At 36.4% G+C, this 7,980-nt stretch overlaps 1 long non-coding RNA gene across 1 annotated transcript; it reads right to left on the reverse strand.

Annotated features, from left to right (window-relative positions):
- On the reverse strand, positions 3,402-6,923 carry LOC110268964. The gene is made up of 2 exons (XR_002357755.1): positions 5,383-6,923; positions 3,402-5,008 (listed from the first exon to the last, which is right to left on the reverse strand). It is a non-coding gene; the product is annotated as an uncharacterized LOC110268964 (long non-coding RNA).

The following is a 7,980-nucleotide window of genomic DNA, read 5'->3' on the forward strand; positions in this document are numbered from 1 at the left end:
GTTAAAATGTATTTATTTATTTTATTTTATTTTTCTTTTATTTTTTTATTCTTTTTTTTTTCAAAAATACTAAAGCAAAATTTAAATAAAATTAAAACTAAAATGCCTAATCTAAGCAATCAAACAACTAATAGTTGTTAATCACTATCAATCCCCGGCAACGGCGCCAAAAACTTATTGTGGAATTCATAACCCACAAACTAGCCGGCAAGTGCACCGAGTCGTACCAAGTAATACCTCAGGTGAGTGAGGGTCGATCCCACGAGGATTGAGGGACTAAGCAACAGTGGTTGATTGATTTACTTAGTTAGACAAGCAGAAAATAGTGTTTGAGAATTCAAAAGTATTAAACAGTAAATTCAGAATATCAGAAGACAGGCAAGTAAATAAGTTGGAAAGACAATATGGAGAAGGCAGTTAAGGCTTCAGAGTTATCTATTTTCCGGATTGACTTTTCTTATTAATTTATTTTAATCATGCAAGATTTAATTCATGGCAAACTATATGTGACTAGACCCTAATTCCTTAGACCTTTCTAGTCTCCTCTAACTTTCATCAACCGCCAATTCCTTGGTCAATTAATTCCAATTAGGGGATGAAGTTTAATTCTAGTTATTATGCCACAAAAATCCTAATTATCCAAATATAAGAGGATTATATGTCACGTATCCTGTTAAGTCCAGATAATTAGAATTTAGGAGAAATTATTTTTAAGCTGTTGTTCAAGTAAAGAGCTTTTCCAAGTTATACAAGAACTCAATTAGAAAGAGGGTCATACTTCCGTTCCACCCAAATTCATAAGATAAAGAACGAAAACAATTCTTAAATTATAAATCAGTACATGAATTAAAATAGAAAAACAATAGAATCAATCCATACAAACAGACAGAGCTCCTAACTTTAACAGTGGAGGTTTAGTTGCTCATGGAAAAGAGTGAAAACTAGGATTCTGGTAAACTGTAAATTGGGCTGAGGTGGAATCCTGTGGAATAATCCCCAGAAGAGAAGTTTCTTTTCTCTTTTATATCTAATCCTAATAAATTTAAAATCTATTTTCTAAAACTAATATAATATCTTTTCCTATTTATAAAAATTAAAGTTTAAATCAGAATTAATTATAGCAATCAGTGATTTCTGCATTTTCTACACGTGGCGCATGTCACGCGTACGCGTCAGTCACACGTATGCGTTAGGTACGCGCACGCGTCGCTGTGCAAATTTCCAAATCACGCGCACGCGTCACTCCTCGCTGGTCATCTCCTTTAATTCTTGTGCTCCTTCCATTTGTGCAAGCTTCCTCTCCATCCTCTAAGCTATTCCTGCCCTATATAGCCTTCTTCTCTTTTTCTGTAGAAACTCCATCAAATCCAACCAAATGCTACCTAAAATAAACAGAATTGCACACGACTCAGTAGCATTCATAGTGGTTAAAAGATAATTAATTCTTGATTAAAATCAATCAAATTAAATGCAAATTCACTAGGAAAAGATAGGAAAGATGCTCACGCATCAGCAGCCTACATCTAGTCTCCATCACAACAATGATGGAATTTCACTATAATCAAATAGATTACAGACACTAATTCTCCCTAGGAACTACCCTTCCTATCCGGGACAAGTCCAGAATCTATCCCCAATCTTGAACTTGACTTGGTCACCTACCAAGCTTTCAACTGCTAAGTGCTAACCCAACTTGCAAGGGGATTCCCACAGAATCAAAAAACACAACACAGATGTACAAAGGACCTCTAAGACATCTATGGCTTTTTCTTTTAATTTTGTATACTCTGCCTTTTTCTGCTCTATGGCTTTTTCATACAAACCTCACTGTTTGCCTTTTTTCATGAGACTCAAGACAGACAAAACTAAACAGAAAAATACAACATGACACACATTGAAGGAGAAGAACTTCTGTTAGCTTGGGTAGCTATGAGAACTCTGTGCTTTACGCTCTTTTCTCCTTGCTTCAAGCCTTGGCTGTTCACCCTTATTATAGAAGGGGAAGCCTCCAAAGTTGAAACGGTTGAACTGAGCTAAACTTCTTCTTCTTCAACATGAAACCGGTTCGGCCAGAGAGAGAAGAGAGAGAACCGAATGTAAAATCCAACATGCAATTACCTCTTCCTCATCCCTTCTCACCAAGCTTCATCAATCCGGGCCTTCCATCTTAACTTGCTCCCCAAGAAGAATTCCTGGCCCTTGATGAGTCCTTGATGCTTGACAGCTCCATCTGCTCTATCTTCTGCCTCTTCCTCCACGTAGCTACAGTAGCTACCTTCTGTGATGGTTGATCAAAAGTAGAGATGAGCCATACCCTAGGAATCTTTTTCTCTGACCGAAACAGATCTCTTCCATTTTCAGGTATAGAGAGCTTGAGACTTCTTCAGCACATCTTACCATTAATGGCAAAGATCTCAGCCACACCTTACTGTGGATCTTCTTTTTGCTAAAGACATCATCACCTTATCCCTTTTCTTGCTTCTAGCTTCACTGCTACAATGCTTCTCCTCTGATAACTTACTTCCTCTTCTTTTCTGTGACATGACAAAAAACTAAAGCAAAAAGAAGAGAGAGAAGAGAGAGAATGCAGAAAAACTTTCATTGGAATTAAGAAAGAGAATTAAAATGAATTAAGTTTCCAAAACCCATGCCTAGTAACGTGTAAAACATTAAAGGCCATCAAATCAATTCCCACTTTCTCTTTCATGTTTTCAATGCTATTAATGTAAATTAATTGAATTTGAAATCCATTCAATGATGAAAGTGGGTATCCGTTGAAAGCATGCAACCTTTGCTTTCTCTCTTTTTCAATTTCGGACCAAGCTTTGTTGGTCATGCTTCAAGGATTATTTTGGACTTGTACAATAAATTCTGGCCTAATTATCATATCACTAATTCAGCCACATATATTTTTCAATATTTTATACCAAAGGCTGAATTTTAACTTCACATTGGGCTTGTCATTTTTGGCCCAAAACAAAATCTGCAAACAACAAAATTATTAATTAACAAATGTGAATTAGAAATTAAATTAATAATTCTATAATTAATTATTTTAATAATATTTGGTCATCATCAAATTAATTTGAAGTTTTCCAAACTCATCAAGGACAATAAAACAATGAATCAATCATCATGAGGAAAACTGGGCAGAGGAGGCTAATGGGACCCCTTCCTTAATGGAAGAATGCATCCAACCTTCATATCAAGCCCACCCAAAACCACCAGACCCCATAAATGTTAAGACAACAAAGGTGGTGCCGATGGAAATAGAGGGCGCTGAAGGAGGGTAGGCAAGCTTGCTAGAAGGAATAGATTTCACAACGCTGGAAGCTAGTGTTCTTTAGGACACTGAAATGAAGATGAACTAAATTCCAAGTGTGCTCTTTCTGTTTGAAGTATTTTTTGCTGTTTTAGTTTTCTTAAACCTTTAGTTATCCCTTTTAATGATCACTATAATCTGGAATGTTAGAGGGGCTGCTAGTGGAGCATTTAGAAGGATTTATAAAGAGATGATGAAATAATATAAGCCAGACATTACCATTCTTTTAGAAACAAAATGTAGCGGACAAGCTGCTAGAAATGTTATTAAGCAATTAGGATACACTAATTACATTATTGAAGAAGCTCAAGGTTTTACAGGTGGGATCTGGATTTTCTGGAATAGGAGTGACATCAATATTACTTCAATAGAAGCACATCAACAATATATACACATTAAGGTCCAAGAATATGGAAGAAGAGAGTGGTTTTTCACTGCAGTATATGCCAATCCTCATCCATAAATTAGAAAGGAGCTATGGCCCAAATTACAGAACATAGCTAACACTGTTAGTGGGGAGTGGCTTATTGCAGGGGATTTTAATGAGATTAAAGATCATTCAGAAAACAGGGGAGGTGCAGCCACAGACCTGAGGGCTTGCAATGCTTTCACTAATTGGATCAATAACTGTGGTTTAATTGACCTGGGTTTCATCGGTTCGAGATTCACATGGAGAGGGCCTCAATGGGAAGGCCAAGAAAGAATCTTTAAAAGATTGGGCAGGGCTATGGCTAATTCAAGTTGGAGAAACAGATTCCATGAAGCTACAGTGGAGGTGCTCACAAGAATGAAATCTGATCATCATCCTTTATTAATTACTACTGAAAAATGCTTAAATGGAACAAGGGATAGATTGTTTCGCTTTGAGGCTATATAGACTATGCATCCAGACTTCCAAAATTTAATTGAAACAAGTTGGAATAATCATTATCATCTCAAAAATGCTCTTGAAAAACTAAAGAAGGACTTAATCGAATGGAACAAGAGCTGTTTTGGGAATATTTTCAAAACTAAAAGAAGAATACAAAATAAACTTGCAGGAATTCAGAGAAGTAGCACATATGGAAAAATCCTTACTTAGATGGTTTGGAACAGAAGCTTATAAGGGAGCTAAACGAAGTTCTAGACAAGGAAGAAACCTTTTGATTACAAAAATCGAGGGAGAAATGGATCATGGATGGAGATAGAAACACTAAGTTCTACCACACCAAAGCTATAGTTAAAAGAGGAAAAAATAGAATTCTTAAACTCAGAGGACAAGAAGGGGATTGGATTAAAGAAGAAGAGGAATTGAAAAAGCATATCACTTGCCATTTCAAAAACCTTTATCAAGAAAAGGTAAAAATTATTCCTTTTGAATTAGACCATTACGACCTCCCTAATTTCAGTTTGTCTGATTGCAGGAAGCTTGCAGCTACTCCTACAGAAATGGAAATTCAAAGGGCTTTGTTCAACATAGGATCTCTCAAGGCTCCAGGAAGTGATGGCTTTTCGGCGCTTATCTATAAAAATAATTGGGGGATCATGAAGAACAAAGTGTGTGATTTTATCCAGAGTTGTTGGAATGAACTGGAGATCATAAAGCAAGCCAATTTCACACTCATTGCGCTAGTTCCAAAGCTTAACCATCCATAGTCCATCAACCAGTTTTGGCCGATAGCACTGTGTAATGTGACCTATAAGGTGCTAACCAAGATAATAGTAGACAGAATCAAACCTCATCTCAGTGATAGAACAGCAGTGCACCAATCAAGTTTTATTCCAGGAAGGAAAATACAAGACAATATCATCATTGCAAAGGAGCTCATACATAATATGAAGAGAATGAAAGGAAAAAATATTTCATGGCTATAAAAATTGACCTCGAAAAGGCTTATGACAAGCTTAGCTGGGACTTCATTAAAGTTTGACTTAAGGAGTTTAAATTACCAGAGAAAGTGATCCAAATAATCATGCAATGCGTTAACTCAGTGTCCTATAATGTGCTGTGGAATGAAAACAAGACAGAGGAGTTCATTCCAAAAAGAGGGGTGAGACAAGGCAACCCCATTTCTCCATACCTTTTCGTTATCTGCATGGACAAGCTATCTCAGCTGATAGAGGAGTTGGTGCATCTAGGAGAGTGGAAACCTATGGCAGCGGGAAGAAGGGGACCAAGAATATCTTATCTGATCTTTGCTGATGATGTTCTTTTATTCACAAAAGCCAGCCAAGAACAAATGCAAAGGGTTAAAGAAACGCTAGAAAAATTTTGTAAGGTGTCTGGACAGAAAATTAACGAAGAAAAATCTTCAATTGTCTTCTCAAAAAGCACAAATATAAATTTAAGGAGGAGCATTATGGACATAGCAAAATTCAGAGAACAAAAGGAATTGGAAAAATACCTTGGAGCCCCTGATTATAAATAATAGAAGAGGCAAGGAGAAGTTCAAAGATTTTATGGGAAGGGTTCAAAGCAAACTCAATGGATGGAAGAGTAAGTGTCTATCTCTTGCGGAAAGATTAATGCTGGCTCAAGCAACCATTAGTCCTGCTCTTAACTTCCAAATGCAACATGATAGAGTTCCTAAAGGAGTTTGTCAGGAAATCAAAAAGCTTCAGAGGAGCTTCATATGGGGGATGAACCCAAGCATCGGAAAATACACTTAATCAGTTGGAAAACTCTATGTCGTCCTAAGCACGAAAGGGGTATGGGATTCAGGAAACTCACATCAATGAATGATGCCTTCTTGATGAAGATCCTTTGGCAAATGGAAGGAGAACCTGAGAAGCTATGGGTTGAGGTGCTAAAACATAAGTACTATCTGGGAGGGCAATTGAAAAACAACATAAGAAGCAAAAGCTCTGATTCCACGCTTTGGAAGGAACTAGTGAAAATATGACCTATTTATCAAGAAAATTCAATACAATACATAGGAGATGGCTGCGCAACCAACTTCTGGAAAGATCAATGGGTGTTGGGAGAAGGAGCTCTTAAAAATTATACTCTCAACCCAAACATGAATAGCAATAGCATGGTGAAGGACTAGACCAATCAGTCAGGAGAATGGGATAGAGAATAACTTAGACTCAATTTACCAGAAGCAATAGTTCACAAAATCACAGCAATGTGCCCACCAAATTGCCCACCAAATCAAGATCAAGAGGGAGATAAGAGAGGCTAGAAGCACACAGAGGATGTAGATTTCTCAATGGCAGCAACTTATAAAGCCCTAAGCAATTGGTCAAAACCCCAAAAAACAATATGGAAGTAGATATGGGAATGGAAAGGGACACAAAAAATTAAAGTGTTCATGTGGACCGCTCTCCGTAGAAGAATTCTAACAAATGACATAAAATAAAAAATGTTTGGAGAAAGCGGAGACTGTTATGCTTGCCATGGAACGCAGGAAAGTTGCATACATGTGTTAAGGAATTGCCAGAGAGTATCAATAATTTGGGTCCAACTCTTAGATTCATCTAAAATTCAATCATTCTTCAACCTAAACTGGGAGGGATGAGTAAATCTGAATTTGACACAGCAACTAGGGAAGAGAAGGGAGTTTGATTGGAAAGATATTTTCATGGTAGCCTGTTGGAGAATGTGGTATTGGAGAAATAAGGAGATTAATGATGACAGAAGATCGCACCAACCTCATATTGAAATCATTAATCAAGTTAAGAAAATTAACCAAACTCTGGAGAGGAATTACCTGATTAAAGGATTGAAGACGAAACAGGAGATTCACATCAGATAGGTGCCACCGCCAGAAGCATGGGTAAAACTTAATACAGATGGGTCTTCACAGGGGAACACGAGATGCACTGGCTGCAGTGGTTTGGTTAGAAATGAGGACGGAAGATGGGTTATTAGATTTACTTATAGGATTGGCAGCTGCACAGCTTTCACAGCAGAGCTATGGGGTGTCATGGAAAGCCTAAAATTAGCCTGGCTATGGGAATGAAGAGAATTATTGTGGAGTGCGATTCGGCAGCTGTTGTTAAGCTGTTAAATAGTGAAAGAAATATGGAGAAACATCCCAGTTCTTTAATCAGAAGAATTGTTGCACTGAAAGAGAATGACTTGAAAATATTTTTTGTACAAATTTATAGAGAGGCAAATAGATGTGCTGACTATTTAGCTAGAAAAAGCCTAGAAATTAGTGATAATTTTTTGTTTTGGGATACACCATCCCTAGAGTTAGCTAGAATCATCCAGAAAGATTACACAGGGGCTTTATTACCCCGATCTATCTGTATATAAGTTGTCTTTTGTTTTAGACTTTTGCTAGCCCCGTCTTTATACCAAAAAAAAAAATTTATTATATATTTTCAGACAAAAAAAAATTATCACATATTTTTTAGCATTAATTTCATAGTTTCTCTTTTAATATATAGTCATCTAATATTTTATAGGTTTAATTATTCTGTTGGTTCCTATAGTTTCGCGAAATTTTTAATTAGGTCTCTATACTTTTTTTTTCTTTTAATTGAGTCTTTGCACCAAATTTTTTTTTTAATTTGGTCCCAACACTTTTTTTTCCTTTTATTTAAGTTCTTATACCAATTTTTTTTAGTTGGGTCCCTATAAAATTAAGCCAATTACTACTAAGAAGGACTTAATTGAAAAAAAAATTTAGTGTAGAAATTCAATTAAAAAAAAAAAAGTATAAAGACCA

The sequence above is a fragment of the Arachis ipaensis genome, chromosome B02 (assembly GCF_000816755.2).
Source record: "Arachis ipaensis cultivar K30076 chromosome B02, Araip1.1, whole genome shotgun sequence".
Lineage (NCBI taxonomy): Eukaryota > Viridiplantae > Streptophyta > Magnoliopsida > Fabales > Fabaceae > Arachis > Arachis ipaensis.